At 41.4% G+C, this 21,115-nt stretch overlaps 1 protein-coding gene and 2 pseudogenes across 1 annotated transcript in view; all 3 read left to right on the top strand.

Moving 5' to 3' along the window:
• The window catches only part of LOC115739219, a 28,713-nt pseudogene extending 15,147 nt beyond the window's left edge, over positions 1-13,566 (top strand).
• A 2,292-nt stretch (positions 13,567-15,858) lies between these two features.
• LOC115729985 (anthocyanidin 3-O-glucosyltransferase 2-like) overlaps positions 15,859-21,115 on the top strand; it is a 40,845-nt gene continuing 35,588 nt past the window's right edge. The window contains exons 1-3 of the mRNA XM_048285960.1: positions 15,859-15,887; positions 18,141-18,151; positions 21,054-21,058. The gene's annotated coding sequence lies outside the window, so the exon portion shown is untranslated. The remainder of the gene's footprint in view (positions 15,888-18,140; positions 18,152-21,053; positions 21,059-21,115) is intronic.
• LOC115727971 lies at positions 15,918-17,391 on the top strand (annotated as a pseudogene).

Below are 21,115 nucleotides of genomic sequence, written 5' to 3'. Positions count from 1 at the left end.
TGCTTAGAATAGCAATGCATATCGTTTTCTTGTTCATAAGTCGAGATCCCGAGATATACATGTTAATACTATCATTGAATCAAGGGACGCTTTGTTCTTTGAAAATATATTCCCGTATAACATAGAATATGAGCCAATTGATAATAATAAGAGGCCTCGAGATACTATATCTAGAAATGATCAAATGGAGGATGAACCTAGACGTAGTAAAAGACAAAGGACTTCCACGTCTTTTGGACCCGATTTTTTAACGTATCTCTTAGAGAATGAGCCTCGGACATTCAAAGAAGCTGTGACATCGCCATAAGCCCCGCTTTGAAAAGAAGCTATCAATAGTGAAGTTGAATCCATCTTGTCAAACCATACATAGGAATTGGTTGACATTCCTCCTGGTAATAAGCCACTACAATGTAAGTGGATATTTAAGAGGAAAACGAAGGCAGATGGTGCTATTGATAAGTATAAGGCTGGGTTTGTAGTAAAAGGCTACAGACAACGTGAAGGTCCGATTATTTTGACACTTATTCACCTGTCACGAGAGTTACATCTATACGGATGCTAATTGCCATAGCAGCGATGTATAGACTTGAAATCTATCAAATGGATATTAAAACAGCTTTTTTAAATGGGGATCTAGAAGAAGAGATATATTTGGAATAACCTGAAGGGTTTATTATTCCAGGACTAGAGAAGAAAGTATGTCGACTTATTAAGTTACTTTATGGCTTAAAACAAGCACCAAAATAATGGCATGCTAAATTTGACCAAGTCATGTTGTCAAATGACTTCAAAATTAATGACTGCGATAAATGTGTATATGTTAAGCAAACTCATAATATCTTTGCCATTTTATGTTTATATGTAGATGACATGCTTATAATGGGCAGTGATAGTAAGGTTGTCAAGGAGATCAAATGCTTGCTCACAAGTAAATTTGATATGAAAGGTATGGGGATCGCAGATGTCATTTTAGGAATTAAAATTCGTAAAACATTTGAAGGACTATCTCTATTTCAATCCCATTACATTGAGAAGATTCTTGAAAAAAGCAAGAATCTAGGCATATCACCGATAAGTACAATGATAGATGTTAATTTACATCTTTCAAAGAATACTTGTATAAGTAAGGCTCAAAATGAGTATGCTAGTATACTAGGCGGTTTAATGTATGTCATGAACTGCAATAGACCGGATATCGCTTGTGCGGTAAGCAAGCTAAGCCGATTTACAATTAGTCCAAATGAAAATCATTGGAAAGCTATGAAGCGTGTATTGGGCTACTTGAAGCATACTCAAAATTATGCTTTGCATTATACAGAATATCCAGCGGTACTTGAGGGATATTGTGATGCAAATTGGATAACCGACACTAAAGACGCAAAATCAACAAGTGGATATGTATTCACACTTGGTGGGGGAGCAGTGTCTTGGAAATCATCAAAACAAACTTACATAGCAAGATCTACAATGGAATCAGAGTTTATTGCTTTGGATAAGGCCGGTGAAGAAGCAGAGTGGCTTCGAAACTTCTTGGAAGATATTTCAAATTGGCCCAAACCAGTGCCCGCTGTATGTGTACACTGTGACAATCAAGCGGCAATAGAAAGGGCAATGAATGTCATGTATAACGGTAAGTCTCGACACATACGTTGAAGACATGACACGATAAGACAACTTCTTTCTAGTGGAATTATCACCATTTACTATGTGAAGTCAAAAGATAATATTGCGGATCCATTGACAAAAGGCCTAACTAGAGAGATGGTTGCGAAAACATCAAGGGGAATGGCTTTAAGGCCTATAAACAAGTCATCATAGCGGAAACCCTACCTAGTTGACTGGAGATCCCAAGATCTAGGTTCAAATGGAAAACTAAGTTATGAAGATAGTGTAAAGTATTGTCAAATTTTTACTCATTCCCGGATAGAGACAGTACTAATACATGAAGGTTAAGCAAAAGCTTTTAATGATTCTAAATTGAGTATATGATATACTATATGTTCGAAAATCACCTATGTGAGTGTGAAGTGAGGGCCGCTTCGGTGAGAATTGAAAACGCCAAATTCTCTATAACACTCATGAAACTAGGCGGTGTTCATGGCCACAACGAACACAACAATGAGAACTAACCTTATTCGAGAGAGAGTTATGTGATTTCTATTGTTTAGGCTTACACCAAAGGTCGACAGTTCAAAGACATCAAGTCTACTGATTGACCGAGTAAATCCGATAGGTCTTACTAGGAAAGTTCAAAGTCTCGGACTACTTATCCCGATGTAACGATTTCTCATGGAATAATCGCACATTGCATTTCATACATATACGAAAAGTCATGATGTCCGAACATCTCATTTATGTGGAGGATTGTTGGGGATGTTATCCCTTAAGTCCTTTAAATGTGAATGAGAAGTGTGGGTGTTTCACATAGGATAAGAGATAGATGGGAGATGGGTTTATATATTGGAACTTTGCAAATGGGTTTGGGCCCCAAGGGGCACCCAACTTTTGTGAAAGGGAGAGGACCTACGCAAAGCTAAGATTGGCCGACACGCGCGCGCGCCGCCACCGCCCTCCGCCGGCGGGCTTGGTTCGGTTAGGGTCGGGCCCGGCCGTCGGGGCTTCTTATATTCCATTTTTTCTATTTTAATTTTTGCCCATCGGTCTTTTATTTTTTGCCGAACAGACACATAGCCGAACAGAATTGTCTAGAAATTTCTGGACATTCGTCCGCGAACGAACAGTTGCAATTGTTCGAAAGGAAAAATTCGTTTAAAGAATAACAAACAAACACAATTGTTCGTAAAGAGTCGATCGGTTATGTAAACTACCGCCCGGATTCAAGCTTCGTGACTCTTCGTGGCTTTTCGTTCTTCCAAAATAAATAGTCCTCAAATAGGCCATTTCGGGACACGTTTTCTTTTTCCTGAGCATACATTTTCGGTTTCTTCCGGAACTTGCATACCTGTTTTTCCCTCATACATTTTGTGCGATAATCCTACAAAGTTACGTTCGTTGGAGTCTTTTGAAAAAGTACCACTTCGGAGGAACGCGATCCGTTCTATCTTGGGAGACAATTGTCCAACGTCCTCGGGTACGAAATTGAAGGGACAAATTTGTCTTAAGGACACAACGACATTTGTTGGGCTCGAATCAATCTTCTGCGTTCTCGTTTTACATTGGCTAAAGGTTAGTCTTTCAATCTTATTTCTGTTTATACAAACTTAGACGACAACAGTTTCTTCTAATTAATTCACTCCTGATACTCCCGGTGCCCCTCAGATTCCTCTTTCTAAAACCTCCGCAGCCAAAAAACTATGGCCTACAGCCTACGACCACTCCATCTACTTCTTCCCCCCCCTCTTCTTTTTCCTTTCATTTTTGAACAGAAAAAAAAATAGTTTTGATTTATGCAACAGAACAAAATTAAATTGATCGGATTTGGTAAATGGGTTGATGATACATCGTGGTTTTCGAGCAAACAAGAGGATGATGATGTCAGATCGATTTTGATTCTATCAGTTCTCTAGACAATTTAGATAATTAAAGGAATGTTAGTTTTCGGAGTTTTTGACTTGTTTTTCCATATATTCTCGTATAGTGGATCGGGAAAATGAGATTTCGTAAATAAGTTTTTTTTTCTTTATGTATATTTACTTGAGTCTTGAATTTCTCCGTGTTCAAAAGAATTTAACCGAGTTAGTACGTGTTCAATTTAGTCCTTGAACTATATAAAAATATTCAATGTTATTTTGAAATTGAGATAAATCAAAAAATAAAAGCAATTGGTAGAAAACGACCAAAAACAGGATAACGCACTAATCAGCCCGTGATTCGGATGATAATCAAAACAACAAAGATGCAGGGCATTATGGATCAGAAGCTCATCACAAAGAGAGCCCTTGGAAGGAAGAAGTCGAAGGTACCATTGGTAAAAAATTGGTTTGAAATTAGAAAAAGCCCTAAGGCGAGAAGGACGAGAGTGCCGGTTGTACGCCAAGATGGACGAATGATGGATTGGGAATACCTCGGTTTGATGGCATGGGAAGAAACTGGAGAGGCACTTAGGAACAGAAAAATGGTTGTAGACCGCGGGGCCGAGGATGTAGGAATCCTCATAATCGTTTTGCACCGCGAACATATGCTATTCATCAGAGTCCCCGATCGGATGGTATTGATCTAAGGCATCAGATGCGGAAAAGGAAGGGGCTTGAGCCTTGGGAGTCATAGAGTTTGGACAAACACAAAGTAAGGTTGCAGAGAAAGCAAAAAGAGCATGAGAACGACGAAGAAGATGAGTTTCGAAAGGACACGTTTGAAGGCGAGAGGTCGGATTGCGTGGGGACAGCTGTCTATATATCGAACCGATTCAAAAAGGGTTGAAAAGGCAATCGCACGAAGTGAGGTAACGAGATGGCGGTTGAAGCAAAAAACGAGCGACTCTTTGTTTTCGATGTTTATTCTTTTAATTCTTTTAAAAGGGGGCCTTTGTTGACACTAGTATAAGAATGAGCACGAATGCCGAGTGGGCGTTAGTGCCAACCGCCATTATATCCTGAATTTGACAAATCGGGAGCTACGAACCAGTTCCCGAAGTCGGTAAACCGACCGCGAGATACCGAAAGTGACAGAGAGGCTAAACCCGATATTCTACAAGTGGGGGAACAGGACTATTGAGTAATTTGGAGATTTGACAAGGTAGTCATGATTTGAGAACATCCCGAAAACTACAAAAGGCCAGCGATGGAGAGTCATAGGATTAAAGAGAACCATAAGTCGGCTAAGTTAAATTTACGAGTAGGAAACGGAAGTAATGGGCTTGAGCAGATCATGGGAAGTTATTTATCGAGATTCAAATTCAAAATTATGTGGGCAATTGAGAATCAAGTTTTGGCGGACAAAGGAAGTGAGGAACATGGGTAAAAGGAGCAATTATTGAAGGCGCCAAGATTTAAGGTTTGAAAATAAGAGAATAATTGACAAGACGGTTATGAGATGCAAGAAGATACGAATACTCAGAAGAGAAGAGGAAGGAGGTAGATCAACAACTCATGCAAAAAACACTCAATGTCTTCTACAATTTAGCTTCCCACGCACTTTCGATTTTCTACAACCCAAGTTTAACTCCCAGCCATTTATTGCTTTCCTAGGAGTATTGTACCGTAGTTCAAACCTGTGTTGAACTCAAATACTCATTCAGTTCATCTATTTTCAATTCATTTCCACATATCTTCGTTGTTCCTTGTTCTCGCTAAAATATCCATCGATAGTTGAACTACGGAACCCTCTTAATAAAAATCGAAGAACGAATTTCGGTGAAAGATTTTCCTTGTTGCAAAACGAGCGAACAGAAGCATTGATAATAGGCCTAGGGATATTAATTGATCTAAGAGCGCAATTTGTCAAGATTTTAGGTGATTCACGGTTGGTAGTTAAGCAATTAAAAAAAGAGTATCAATGCTCAAATGAAAATCCGATTAGCTATTATTATTTAGCCAAGAAGCTTTCGGTTCGGTTTAAGGGTTATGACATAGTCCATGTCAAAAGAAAAATAAAATTTGAAGCCAACGAGTTAGCACAATTGGCTTCGGGCTATAAAATATCAAAAGAATTGGCAAGTTTTGCAACCACCATTGTACTATCGGTACCTTCCATTGAACAAAGAGAGATATCGATAGCGGTCGTGAAGGCAGACCTAGAAGAAGATTGGAGACAGCCTATCATAAAATACTTGAGAAATCTTGATTCAAGAGACCAAAAGTTGAGGAGACAAGCCTAGAAGTACGTGATAGTAGAAGAAGAGTTGTATCGGAAATCTTCGGATGGGTCATTACAGCGATGTTTATGTGAGGATGATGCAAAATTGGTCATGGCAGAAGCACACGAGGGCATATGTAGAGCGCATCAAGCTGGGATTAAGATGAGGTGGCTGTTAAAAAGATATGGATATTTTTGGCTAACAATAATGCAGGATTGTATTGATTATGCAGAGCATGTCATTCGTGTCAAAAACATGGACCACTACAACATGTCCCTGCTCTTGAACTCCATCCCATTATAAAGACATGGTCGTTCGGGGGTTGGGCAATGGACATAATAGGCAAGATCTATCCATCTTCTTCTCATAAGCATAGTTTTATTCTTCTGGCTACGGATTACTTTACAAAATGGGTAGAAGCAATCCCATATAAGAACATTAGTCAGAGGACAATAATTAAGTTTCTTTAGGAGAATATTATTCATCGTTTTGATTTGCCCGAGTCCATCACAGCAGATCAAGGGACAGTGTTTACCGGAAGTGAGGTTGTGGAGTTCGCTTGATTAAGAGGGATCAAATTGATGCATTCAACACCTTATTATCCAAAGGCGAATGGACAAGCAAAAGCCACCAATCAAATAGTGGTGGTGGGATTGATCAAAAAGCATTTGGAGGAGAACCCAAGAGAGTGGGATGTTTTACTATCAACGATATTATGGGCGTACCAAACCTCGCAAAGATCAAGCACCGGTGTCGGTCCATACATGCTAACATATGAACAAGAAGCGGTGTTACCCGATGGAGATAATTGTACGATCCTTAAGAGTCCAGTTACAAAGTGAAATGTTGCAGTCCAGTTACAAAGTGAAATGTTGCATAAAGATTATAAAGATTGGATGCATATAAATTTGGACGAGTTGGATGAAGTTCGTGCAGATGCTTTAGATCAATTGATTGCGCAAAAGAAGAGGGTATCTCAGGTTTTTAACAAGAAGGTCAAAGTTAAGCGGTTTGTCATTGAGATTTAACATGGAAAGCAATTCTATCACTCAATGACCAAGATAGAGAATTCGGTAAGTGGTCCTCGAATTGGGAATGACCCTAAATAGTTACCGAAACATTCGGTGGAAATGCATATAGGCTGATGGATGTTAATTGAAAGGAGTTGTCTCGTTCTATTAATGGAAGATTCCCGAAGAAATATCATCCGTCAATCTGGGAAATGCAAGGGAATTAAGTTCGGTATGAAAAGTGAAAGTGCATTCCAATCTTAATTACAAAAGTTCTCAAATCTTTGATCGGTTTAGAGTTCTTTGTTACAAGATTGGAATGTAATTGAAGATCATGTTGAAGTTCAGATTGGCACTCCTCAAGATGCATTAGCCGATGTGAATGGATTTGAAGAACTTCAAACATTTCCCTGACATCTCGAACCGGTTGGCGATACCGACTCGATAGGAGTTCACCCAAGGTCTCAGCACGAAGTATCTCTTCTTCCAACAACCGTGCTCTGCTTCCATCCTGGATAAGATTGGAAAGGAAATTGAGAAGGTTGAATGCCATGTCGATCTCATGCTTAGATCGAATACAAGCATCCTTAGCCCAAGCATATTCTTCTTTCCATTATCCGAGATTCAAGAACACCGGCTTCAACAATTGAAGGTTCAAGGCTCCAGATTTCCTCCATATTGTACCTAAATTCATCCAGTCTGGCGGGAAAGAGAGCATAATTCCCATATTAAATCTAAGAAATAGGAGTCCACGGATAGAAACACTTTGGACCTGAATATGTCCGCTAGTTCGGTGACTTCCACTCTCTGTTCACGGTTTAGCAGCAAGCCATGATACCCTTGCAACAATAGTTTGTGTAACCGCCTCCACAAAGAACGATCGTCGGTGGGTACCCGGCTACAAGAAGTGAATTCTGCAAGAAGAAAAAGGGATCGGTTCTCAAATTCAAACAGAACACGAATTGGTGTCTAGTGAGATTGTTACCTCAATGAGTTAGGAAATGTTCCCTTGGATGAGGCCAGAGAGGAATATGAGATGAGGAACCATGCGAAGACATAGCAAGCAAATCAGTAGCAATCAAGGAAGATTAGGATATCCAGAATGGTCAATGTGGAAGTTGATTGGAAGGGGTAAGGATGGAAGATATAGCGCGAGCAATGGGTAGAATCTACTCCACGTCGTGTCCAAGATTATTTCTGAAAAAGTGGAATAAAGTGGAGGAACGTGGTTCGTGCATGTGGAGAAACGGTTATGGATGTTATTGTCAATCACGTCAAGAGGAGAAACGTGAAGAGGGGTTAGTGCTTCAACCTTCTTGTTGGTTTTATTATGGAAGTCGCGGCATTGTGTCTTTCCAAGCACTTCAAAATGGAGCGAGAGTCGGATGAGCGTTGTATTTGATAATTAGTCAAGATGATCAAACAGTTAGATTTGGTAGAGCGTGGCATTGGGAAGCTTCATCGTTGGGATGTTTATTACTCTTTGGAAGTTAAACAAATTAAAAGAAGGCAAAGATAAAATTCGGCAAGTGTCGGAGTCAAAGAAAGGAGTGCTCATTTCATTTCCATTTAGCTAACAAAGCCTTAGCTTCGTTTACAAATGAGTGCGATTCAGACTCTAGCCTAAAGTTCTCCTCCATGATTGCAGCCCTTTTCTTCTCATGGATCTTGACTATTCTATTTGTGGAATCGTACTCTTTCTCCAGCTCCCGACACCTCTCTAGTTTCCGCCTGACCGCAGGACAAAGGTTGTCCACTGTAACCTCTTGTTCCGCTATTTGAATTTCTACTCTCTTCAGCTCTGCTTTCCTCTCTATCAAGCGATGAATTTTGCTCTCTTTAGCTTTATAACTATCGTAGAAAAGACAAGCATCTTCACGCTTGCGGGCCAGTTCATCTTGAATGGTCACTCCCCATTGTTCCCCGAAGAGGAGATGAGGAAGGTGATCGAGGTTGACTCTAATGCTATTCACGGCATCCACAAAGCCAATAGCGAAGAGGTCACTCTTGTCCTAGAAATCTTTAGACAACATGAAAGAAGGATTACCATAACATACTTCCCGAAAGAGAGCCCTCGCTTGGCATTCCCTTTTTGAGTCATTGATCAACTTCCCATAACCAGGTTCCAACAGCTCAAGGAGTTCTTTCCATTTGGCTTTGGCTATATGCCTGGGGACGTCGGAGAGTGATGATGGATCGAGGGACTCTGAAGGATGGTCGATAGCAGAGGAGCAAGGAAGATCAGTGAGTAGTATCCTCTTCATTTTGGCTCTCTCCTCCTTTGATAAAGGTGCCGCCTTAGTTGCAGAAGGAGTAGGAGGAGCGGATGAATTAGCTACGACATGAGCTCCTTGAGGGGGCGGGACGATTGTGGAAGGAGGGGCAAGAGGTGGTGACACGGTTGATGGGCCTTCGAGAAATTCACCATCAAGAATTAGAATTTTCTTTGGTGTAGGTGGAGGCTCATCAATGTCTACAAATGTAAATATATACATTAACCAATAATACAAGAAGCACTTGAAGAAACAAAGAAAGGACATAACTTACCAATCGGAGCTGGAAGTTGATTCTCCTCGGATCCCGAAAGAGGGGCGTAAGACGATTCGTCACCTGGGGTAAGGGACGAGCTCTTCTCCTTGGTTTCAACTCCCAGAGGAAGGGAGGAAGGTGTACCAATGATTGAAGGAGGAAAGGGATCCTTTGCTGGCGCATTTTCCTCAAGGCCGGAAGGCTGGGATTATACCGACTCAGATGAATCTCTGTTGAGGAAGTAGGAATCACCAAAGCAGGATCGGGAGTCGTTGCCTTGATAGAAGAAGCCATGGCCGGAGGTGAAGTGAGGGATACTACATTGGACTTATAAGTCTTAAGAGTGTCCGAATTAGTTGAAAAAATACAAGTCAGCATTGGCAAATACACTTATGACCGTAAAAAACTGGGTACAAACGTAAAGTTACCCTTTAGAGTGCGCGGCTTCATCATGGCCCAAAGCGTAGGCTCGGGAGATGAGCTCATTAGTGGAGAGCTTTCGGGAGATGGTTCTGAAGGCCAAACATAAATTCTTTTGGTTGCAGGCTTCTTCGGCACCTTCACTGGAGCAAGCGGTTCCAAAATTTTTCTCTTCTTACTTGCTGTAAAAGTAGATGGTTAGATGCAGAACTAAATACTGAATGAAGATACATATTGGAAGAAGAAGAGGTAGATAACCCTTGATGGGCTTTGTCGGTTCAGCAGAAGGTGTGTAGTCATCTTCGATCGCTTTGGGAAGTGTGGGAGGAACCACGTCCTTTATCTTCAGAAGGACCATGTCCAGGTGCTCTAAGAATACATCATTTCGATAGTCCTTCCACCAGTAGTCGAACTCTACCGAAGAGCGATCGGGATGTGTAGAAAATTTGGTAACACGAAACAAGTGGTAGATGTACCGATTAGTGTGGTCGGTTTCGCGAAGGTTTGACTGTCACCCAGTTTACAGAAGGCTTTATTGATAGAAGAAAAGGAAAAAGTATAGAGAGCCGGGATTAGAACCCCTTGAATCAACCCAAATTGTCTAGCACAATATTGGGGAGAATAGATTTCGAATCTAGCGACGAATCTACCCTTTGTGAAAAACCTTACGGGGAGATCAACAGAGGTCAAGACTAACCGCCAGAAATCACTCTTGTTTTTATGAAAAGAAGGAAGATATGACCTAAATTGAGAAGTGAGAAAAGGGCAGAAAGAAGGCTGCTTCCCTTCGGTAGAGAGGATTTGAGAAAGAAAATACCGAAGATACGAAGACCGCCCCTCTAAACGAGGACTAATTCTCTGCCTAGAGCTGGATAGACAGGATGATTCAAGATGGAAATAGAGAGAGGCTGGATGACTTGGTCCTCAAAAAACCAAGAAGGGAATCAAAAGGATGCCCATGCTTGGAGAATCTAGAGATGACCACTATAAACTCCACCGGTTTCATCCGAAATGATAGAAGAAGCAGCATGGCCTAAGCCTCAATACGGTAAGGCTAGAGTGGTTTTGCCTAGGGCCGGCTAAGTTCCCGAAGCTAAAGCAGAAGCTATGGCAAAGAAGTCTTTGGAAACTCTAACGATAGGATGGCATAAGAGGAATTTACTGAGCCAATACAAAAGGAAGGCAGTGTGTTCTTCATCGGTAACCGCATCTTCCTTCCTAAAATACTTAACGATAAAGGCTCAGTAAGCCAACTCAGAGTCGGATAACTTACCGAGCCCCGAGCGAGAATCTAAAGAAGACAAAATCGACGGGTGCATGCCTAAAGGACCGAGACCGGTGAGGCGATAGATGTCAAGCAAGGTTACCGACATCGGAGAGAAAGGGAAAAAGAAGCAATTGGTAGAAGAAGATCAAAAATAGGACAACGCACTAATTAGCCCGTGATTTAGATGATAATTAAAACAACAAGACGCAAGGTATTATGGATCAGAAGCTCATCCCAAAGAGAGCTCTTGGAAGGAAGGGGTCGAAGGTACCATTGGTAAAAATTTGGTTCGAAATCAGAAAAAGCCCTAAGACGAGAAGGGCGAGAGTGCTAGTTGTAAGCCAAGATGGACGAATCATGGATTTGGAGTACCTCGGTTTGATGGCGTGGGAAGAAACTGGAGAGGCACTTGGGAACAGAAAAATGGTTGTAGACCGCGGGGCTGAAGATGTAGGAATCCTCATAATCGTTTTGCACCGCGAACGGATGCCGTTCAACTTTGAAATCGTCAGAGTCCCCGAATAGACGATATTGATTTAGGGCATTGGATGTGGAAAAGGAAGGGGCTTGAGCCTTGGGAGCCATGGAGTTTGGACAAACACGGAGTAAGGTTGCAGAGAAAGCGAAAAGGGCACGAGAATGACTAAGAAGATGAATTTCGAAAGGATAGATTTGAAGGCGAGAGGTCGGATTGCGTGGGGATAGCCGTCTATATATCAGATTGATTCGAAAAGGGTTGAAAAACCAAGCGTGCAAAACGAGGCAACGAGATGGCGGTTGAAGCAAAAAGGGAGTGACTCTTTATTTCTGATGTTTATTCTTTTAATTCTTTTAAAAGGGGGCATTTGTTGACACTAGAATAAGAATGAGCACGAATGCCGAGTGGGCGTCGGTGTCATTATGTCCCGAATTCGGCAAATCGGGAGCTATGAACCACTTCTCGAAGTCTATAAGTTGACCGCAAGATACCGAAAGTGGCAAAGAGGCTAAACCCGATATTCGGGAAGTGGGGGAGCAGGACTATTGAGTAGTTTGGAGATTTGGCAGGGTGGTCATGATTTGGGAATGTCCCGAAAACTACAGAAGGCCAGCAACGATAGAGAGTTATAGGATTAAAGAGAACCATGAGTCAACTAAGTTAAATTTACGAGCAGGAAACGGAAGTAATGGGCTTGAGCAGATCATGGGAAGTTATCTATCAAGATTCAAATTCAAAATCATGTGGGTAGTTAAGGATCAAGTTTTGGCGAACAAAGAAAGTGAGGAACATGGGTAAAAGGGGCATCTATTGAAAGCGCCAAGATTCAAGGTTTGAAAATAAGAGAATAACCGACGGGACGGTTATGAGATGCGAGAAGATACAAATACTTAGAAGAGAAGAGGAAGGAGGCTGATCAACAACTCATGCAAAAAATACTCAATGTCTTCTACAATTTAGCTTTCAACGCATTTCAAGTTTCCTGCACTTTCAGTTTTTTGCAACCCAAGTTTAACTCCCAGCTATTTACTGCTTTCCTAGGAGCATTGTAACGTAGTTCAAACCCGTGTTGATCTCAAGTACTCATTCAGTTCATCTACTTCCAATTCATTTCCACATATCCGCGTTGTTCCTTGTTCTCGCTAAAATTTCCATCGATAGTTGAACACAGAACCCTCTTAATAAAAATCGAAGAACGAATTTCGGTGAAAGATTTTCCTTGTTGCAAAATGAGTGAACACTTTCCTAATCATCAGGAAAATTTGTACTTCTCGTCGTCAATCCATGGAAAAGACTCAAAGATCGCTATCTTTAAGCGAGATTGAGGTTTCAATTTTCAAAAGAAGAAAGAAAACAAAGACTAGTACATGGTACCCCGTATGTCACTAGTTAAGTCCTTTCTATGAAAATTTCTTTTATAAACTCATGCTTATTGTAGTCAGTGGAGAAAGGAGAGAATTGATTCAATTAATTCCCATGGCAACCATCTTGGACCATAAAAGAGAGGAGAATTAACCTGTGATGTTACTTGTAAGTAAAAGATTAACTCACGGATGGTCCTAACTAAGTAATTTGTTCGAGGATTTGGCTAATAAAGGACGAGCTTCCAAATTATCCATTGAGAGAATTGGAGCACGACCCTCTTTTTAGCGTGGCTTGTGAAGGACCGGACCCTAATCGGTTCAATGTGGGCTCAGGAAGCGGTCATCGAGATGAGAGGGCTATTACAACATCCGAGAAACGATTATCAAGACGGGATGGCTTTCTTTGGAATGTCAGCAATAATCATTCGTTACAATCTCATCAAAGAAGGAATCTTGACTAACTGAGGAAAACCACCATCCCAAAATTCTTCTCCAATTTTCTTGGAGCACGAATCCTACTATTTATCAAATCAATAAACAAATAAACAATAGTAAATGAGACCTCTGCACAAATGATAAAGAAAAGAAATAACCTACGAAAACCGGGGAACCCAAAAAATCTCAAATTGCCAAGGCAAGTGGAGGTTGAGATCCTGCGTGACTATGTGGACCTTGCGGAGGTCTGGCTGGAGGGGTTCTTGGACCGGACGGCAGGTGTCGGGAGAGTGATTGGGTGGCCCCCGCACGTTGCAGTCCTAGCCCACCCAGCAATTGGGGGTTTGTGTCCCATTGCGGATGGAATTCGATTCTAGAGAGCACATGGTTCGTCGTGCCGATAGCCACGTGGCCCCTGTACGCAGAGCAACAGTTCAATGCATTCGAGCTGGTGGTGAATCTTAGCCTCGCGGCAGAGATCAGGATGGAATACATGAGGGATTTTAGATTGGGAGCCATGTCGTCATCGTCGTGACGGCAGTGAAATAGAGGGTGGAATAAGGAAGTTAATGGAGGGCGAGAAGGTGGGGAAGAGGAGGAAGAAGGTGAAGGAGGTGAGTAAGACGAGTAGGATGGCGTTAGTTAAGGGTGGCTCTTCTTACTTGTCTTTGGGTCGTTTGATTGTGGACACCTTGAATAATATGGCTTGATTTAGGTGATTACTATTATATAGCAGTTCTCCGTGTATGCATGTTGAATTAGAAAAAGGTTGCTTTCATTGTGCTAGATCAATTTGCATTCATTAAAGTCATCTTTAACGCGAAAATTTTATATTAATGTCCAACCACATAATGAGTCCAAGACTGATCGAAATTTGATGGAGAGGGAGAGATTAATCGAAGATTATCAAATCAAGGGTAAATTAAAACTCTTGTGTAGAGTTTTTGAGTTTTATTTACACTAGGGAATGCTCCAATGTTTCATTTTAAAGTACTTGTTCGCCTTGGATGGTTGAGAATGTCAATTGCACCTCTTGAAATGGGGCACGACATATGAACTATGAAAAAATTTAGCATACACTTGATTCGAAGAATATAATCTATCATAATGTATGAATAACGTGAAAATATGTATGCAAATTTTTTAAGAAAAATTACCAAAAAATTCCTAAACCTATTGCAATTGTACTAATTAAGTCATAAACTTTTTTTTTTACCAATTCGAGTACTAAACTTTTTGCGTTTGTGCCAATTCAGCCCATTTGACGAGGCGGAGCTGATGTGGACTTTTTAAATAATATTTTTATAGTGGTTAAAAAATAATATTTTTATATTTTTTTTATTTTGTATTTATTTATTTTTCTTTTCTTTTTCCTTTTTTTCTTTCCTTTTTGTCTATTTTTTCTTTCTCCCTGTGGTCGGCGAGGGCTTAGCGGTCATGCTCGGGGCTAGCGAGGCCATGGCCACCGTCACCCACGGCTGCCATGGCCTCTGTCCCGCCTAGGCGAGCCAATGGAGGGCTGCAAAGCCCTTGCCCAATGGCCAGCGAGCTCTGGCATCCCTTGCCGGCCAAAGTGGGAAAGAAAAGAAAAAGACAAAAAGAAAAGAAAAAAGGATAAAGGAAAGGAAAAATTTTAAAAAATACTACTCAAAATTATACACGTAGCACCGGCGATGCCACGTCGCCGCTGACGGTTCAAATGGATTGAATTGCTACAAATGCAAAAAGTTTAGAACTGAATCAAAAAAATTATTACTAAATTGCTATAGTTACAATAAATTTAGGATTTTTTTTCTGATAATTTGTCGAGTGTTTTGTCAAATTCATATAGTGATAACTTAAGCCACTTAATAATCGCCTGCACATCGAAAAGAAAAAAAAGAAGGTTGCCACGATGACTCCCAACATGAGAGAGAGAGAGAACATCATTCAGAATGAGAAAAGACCCCTTTAACACTTTTTTGTGATTTGTCACCTATGCTCAGCTCAATTGAATATCTACACTATGCTCACCTAATCTGCAGAAAGTATTTTTGTGAAATATTTATCTAAATAAGGATGGTCGCCACTTGCGCTAGCAATTTTCGGCCAAAATTGACCCAATGGACTTAATTGACTTAACGTGAAAATCTTTATGACGCAATTAACACAATTAAAAAGTTTACGATTGAATTGGTAAAAGTGTAATTAATTTAAAAAATTTTTAGTAATTTTTTTTATTTAGAATTTTTTAGATAACTTTTCAGACCCAACGAATTACATGTTCATCTCATGCATCAGGTGCACGTGGATTGACCTTATGAAATTGATCGAGTCTTGCCAATAATGTGAAGAGCATTCAAAAGTTACTAAGAAGTAAGTACCGTGCGTAGTCAAACTACACCTCCCGTTGACTGCATCCGGCGAAGCCATGACGTCATTTCCCTTCTTTCTAGTTCCGTACAAATAAAGAAAGCCAAATTTCTCAAATAATAGAATAAATGAAATCGAACAAAGAAAATAAAAAAGAATTACAAAATTGCCGCGAGAAGGAGAAGTATTAAACCAAGAATCTTCCCCACCTTAAAACACGGAAAGACTATAATCAACATACAAAGCCTCCAGATTCATCACCGTCTTTTCCAACCACAATGCATCTTCCTCCGCGATCGCCATCGCCATGACCCGTGCCGAGCTCATGTTCGTCCTGATCCCGGTCATGGGCCATCTGGTGTCGATGGTCGAGATGGCGAAGCTCCTCGTCGACCGCGACTCCCGCCTCTCTGTCACTGTCCTTGTTAGGAAGCTTCCGTACAACTCCGACGTCGACTCATACACAAACTCACTCGCCTCCTCCCTGGCCGCCCCTCGCATCCCCTTCGTCCACCTCCCACGTAAGAACATCGACACAGAGGTCTCGGGCAATTTTTTCACCCACTTTATCGAAAGCAACAAGCCCCACGTCGAGCGGGCTGTCACCGAGCTCGCCGACTCAGCTGGCTCGACCTGGCGGCTTGCGGGGTTTGTCCTTGACATGTTCTGCACCACCATGATTGACCTGGCGGACGAGTTCGGAGTCCCATCCTATGTCTTCTTCCCGTCGAGCGCTGCGTTCCTCAGCCTGATGCTGCAACTCCAGTCGCTCCAAGACGAGCACCACGTGGATATAACCGAATTCAAGGACTCGACCGGTGAGCTGGACTTCCCGAGCTTCACGAATCCATTACCAGCCAAGGTTTTATCCTCCGTAGTTCTAATAAAGGGGTGGGTCCGACCGTTCCTTGAGCACGTCAAGAGGATGAGAGCGACCAAGGGCATTGTCGTAAATACGTTTGACGAGCCTGAACCGCTTGCGTTGAGGTCCTTGGCGGGCCTCGGGGACCCCGTGGCGTACCCCGTGGGACCCATACTGAATCTGAATGGTGAGACTTAAGAGAAGGCTTATGGTGGCTATCAAGGCGATGACATCATGGAGTGGCACGCCGAGCAACCGCCTTCCTCGGTGGTTTTCTTGTGCTTCGGGGGCAACGGGAGCTTCGACGAGGACCAGGTGTAGGAGATGTCCTGCGTGCTGCACCGCTTCCTATGGTCCCTAAGGCGACCGTCGTAGAAGGGCATGATTGAGTTACCGCGCGCTCGGAGGTCTTGCCCGAGGGGTTGTTAGACCGGACAGCCGGTGTCGGGAAAGTGATTGGGTGGGCCCCGCAGGCTGTGGTCCTGGCTCACCCGGGGATCAGGAGATTTGTGTCGCACTGCAGATGGAACTCCACCTTGGAGAGCATATGATTTGGCATGGCGGTGGTGACGTAGCCCCTGTATGCAGAGCAACAGCTCAACGCATTCCAACTGGTTGTGGAGTTGAGCCTCGCGATAGAGATCCAGATGGACTACAGGAGGGATCTCGGGATACAGAGCGACGTCGTGACGGCAGAAGAAATAGAAGGTCGAATACGAAAGTTAATGGAAGAGGGCAGTAATGAGTGGCGGAAGAAGGTGGAGGAGGCGAGCAAGAAGAGTAGGAAAGCATCGGTTGAGGGTGGCTCTTCCTATTTGTCTTTGGGTCGTTTGATTGAGGACATCTTGACTAATATGCCTTGATTCAAATTATTACCATGGTTGGAATCTTTAACATTTCTGGTATATGCACATCGAATCAAAAACTGTTGCTTACTCAATTTGTCCTCGTAAAAGTCAGCTTGATGTGGGCATTTTAGAAAATGAAATTCTCTCTAAATATTGGGTCGGCAAGGACTTTGAAAGAGTAAATCCAGCATACACCGCTAACGCAATCGGTTATATCCTCTCTTGATTTAATTGTTATCGAGAGACTTGGTAATTAAAATCGTTAAATCAAAAGTCGATCAGGTCTTTTGTATTAAGTTTTATTTACACAAGTCATGTTTGCCCTAATGCTTCATTTTAGAATATGTGGTCACTTTAAATGGTGAAGAATGGCAATTGCATCTCCTGAACACATGTAGCCTCCTTCTAGATCAAAACTCTGAGATCGACTCTCGGATCGAGTCGCTCCCGCCACGTCTATCGCCACCCTCCACCACTTCATTTACCTCCACCGCAATGAGCTTCCCTCAGTCACTTCGCCGGGAGCCACAAACCCAACATCTGATAAGCCGTCGCAGAGCTTCGCTCGCTCGCCGTGTCTCACCTCGCCTAGTGTGCCCAGTATAGCAAATGGGCCTTCCAAAAGAAAGGAGGAATTCAGGCCCAAGAGACTCAAGCCCTGAGCCATTTTTATTTCCTTCTGTAGCTAGCTCATAGGAAAATAAAGAGAAGAAAAAAGAGAGGGAAGAGTCGGCAAAAGAAAGAATGATAGAAAAGATAGGGAAATCGACCGGTTTAGCAATCTACGATGCCAAATCAATGTCGTTTCGAAGCACTAGGTAAAACTTTGAAGTTTGTTGCGCACTTTTGGAACCGGATTGAACTACTCTGTTTGGAGCCGGTTCGTACCTCTATTTTTGTCCATCTTTTAGGTCGGAGGCGAGTTTGCCTGTTAAGTATGTAGAGTTAGATTTGAAATGACTTTGGACTCACTTGAAATGAGCGTCCGTAGAGTTCAAACTAGTCATTTCAAGCTTGCGTTGATTGAGGGTGGCTCTTCCTACTTGTCTTTGGGTTGTTTGATCAAGGATATCTTGAATAATAAGGCTTGATTTAGGTGACTGCTATGATAGAGCAGTTCTTGGTGTATGCATGTTGAATTACAAAAAAGAAAGTTGCTTTCATCGTGCTAGATCAATTTGTATTCATTAAAGTCGTCTTTAACATGAAAATTTTAGATTAATGTTCAACCACAAAACGAGTCCAAGATTGATCGAAATTTGATGGTGAGTTAGAGATTGATCAAAATCATCAAATCAAGGGTAAAGCTCTCGTGTAATTAAAATTTTGTTTACGCTAGTGAATTCTCCAATGTTTCATTTTAAAATACTTGGTCACTTTGAATGGTTGAGAATGCCAATCGCACCTATTGAACAAATGGGGCCTCCTTCAAAAGCACGACATATGAAATATTAAAAAAATTAGCTTACACTTGACTTGTAACAATGCGAAGAATATAAATCTATCACAATGTAGGAATAACGTGAAAATAAGCATGTGAAACATTTGTGGAAGATGCTTATGTGATAGTTTTTTGTCTCTTGGGAGATCGACAACATGTTGTGAGCCATAAAAAAATAATTAAAAATTATTGTTTGATCCATTCCTTCAACAAATTGTGATCCACGATATGTTATTCTTATAGCCACTCAAATGCTGTTATATTAGCAAAGTCCCTAAACTAGTACGTAATGAACTGATTCATCGCGGATGGTTGATTTGACGAGTCTTTTGTCAAATTTATATAGCGATGAGATTGATGACTTAAGTCGCTTGATAATCTCCTGTGCATCGAAAAGAAAAAAAAAAGAAGGTTGCCACGATGACTCCCTACATGAGAGAGAGAGAGAGAACATCATTCATATACGAGAAAAGATCCCTTATGCACTTCTTGTGATTTGTCACCTATGCTCAGCTAAATTCAATATGATTTGTGGCAATTTGTCACTATGCTCATCTAATCTGCAGAAATATTTTTGTGAAATATTTATCTAAACAAGGATCGCCAGCAATTTCCAACTAAAATTGACTGAATGAACTCAATTGATAACAGGTGAAAAAGTTTATGACTCCATTGGTACAATTAAAAAGTTAATGATGGAATTAGTAAAAATGCAATAAATTTATTATTTTTTTGGTAATTTTCCCGATTTAAGACTATTGGACAATTTTTCAGCGGCCTAAATCCTTAAAAAAATCTTCAACTTTAGGTTAAGTCCCAAATATGGCTCGAACTTTTTTTGTCTCAGAATAAATTTGGAATTTTAGGTTCAATCCCAAATTTGCCCCCAATTTTTTTCTATCTCGGTAAAATCCTAAACTTTAGGTGTAGTCTCAAATCTATCCCAATTGTTTTGTCTACAAAAATTGACAGAGTTTTAATCTAACCTCAAATATACTCCATGAGCCCTCTGTCCAGAAATTACCATTGATCGTCCCTAATTTTCATATCCTAGAACAGCTTCATTTTTTAGAATTCCTTTATTGGTGTAGACTTAATATCCACGTGAAAATGCCACTTTGGTCTGTATCTATCATCCCATTACTTAGCTAACGCGAGTTGCTTATCGAGGAAATGTCATATCAAGTTGGGATTGGACCATGGGGTAGATTTGATAATATATTGAAAATTTGCTTTTTTTTAGACAAAATAAATTAGTGATAGATTTGGGATTGTACTAAAATTTTGGGTTTTTTTTTTCAAGAAAAAAAAGTTCATGGAGGTTTATGGAAAGAGCAAGCCAAAGATCATAGCCAACTATGTATGAGCGAGTTGGAGAGCCTTGAATAAGGCAATTCGTAGCCAGCTCTCTTGGTTGGATCTCACGTGATCAGCTCATTTTCGAGCGGGTACGTGTGCTTGAAATCCCTTAGTTCAAAAGTGAAGGTCAATTCAAGTATCTAGATCTTCTGCTTCTGCTCGGGACTAGACCTAAATTTTGGGGTTTTTTCCGAGACAAAATAACCACTTCGGGAAAACTTGAGTATTGAATATCTTAAAAATCCAAGTTTATAGATATGAGACTGAATCTAAAGTTTAGGAATTTTTAGGAAATACAACGTACGAGAAAAGCATTGCTGAGAAAGAAAGGAGCAAATGGCCTACCAAACCTATTTTATATTCATCTCATGTATTAGGTGCGCATGGACTTATCTTATAAAATTGATCAAGTCTTGCCAATAATGTGAAGAGCACTCCAAAAAGTCACTTAGTACAGCAAAGCCATGACGTCATTTCCCTTCTTGCTATCCTATATATATATATATATATATATATATATATATATCGAACGGCGAGAATAAAAAGAATTAAGAAAATGCCGCCCCTCGCATCTGCTTCGTCCACCTCCCATGTGAGAGAACTTCGACGCCGAGATCTCCTCGAGCAATTTTTTCGCCCGCTTTATCGAGAGCTATAAGCCCCACGTCAGGCGGGCTGTCACCGAGCTTGCCGACTCGGCTGGCTCGACCTGGCGGCTTGCGGGGTTCGTTCTCGACATGTTCTGCGCCACCACGATTGACATGGCGGACGAGTTCGGAGTCTCGTCCTGTGTCTTCTTCCTGTCAAGCGCTACCTTCCTCAGCCTGATGCTGCACCTCCAATCGCTCCAAGACGAGCATAACGCGGACATAACCGAATTCAAGGACTGGACCGGTGAGCTGAACTTTCCAAGTTTCACTAACCCGTTGCCAGCCAAGGTTTTACACTCCGTAGTTCTACTAAAGGAGGCGATCCGACCGTTCCTGGAGCTCGCC

The sequence above is a fragment of the Rhodamnia argentea genome, chromosome 10 (assembly GCF_020921035.1).
Source record: "Rhodamnia argentea isolate NSW1041297 chromosome 10, ASM2092103v1, whole genome shotgun sequence".
Taxonomy (NCBI): domain Eukaryota; kingdom Viridiplantae; phylum Streptophyta; class Magnoliopsida; order Myrtales; family Myrtaceae; genus Rhodamnia; species Rhodamnia argentea.
The sequence above is the reverse complement of the archived record's forward strand: the minus strand, read 5'-3'. Positions and strand labels throughout refer to the sequence as shown.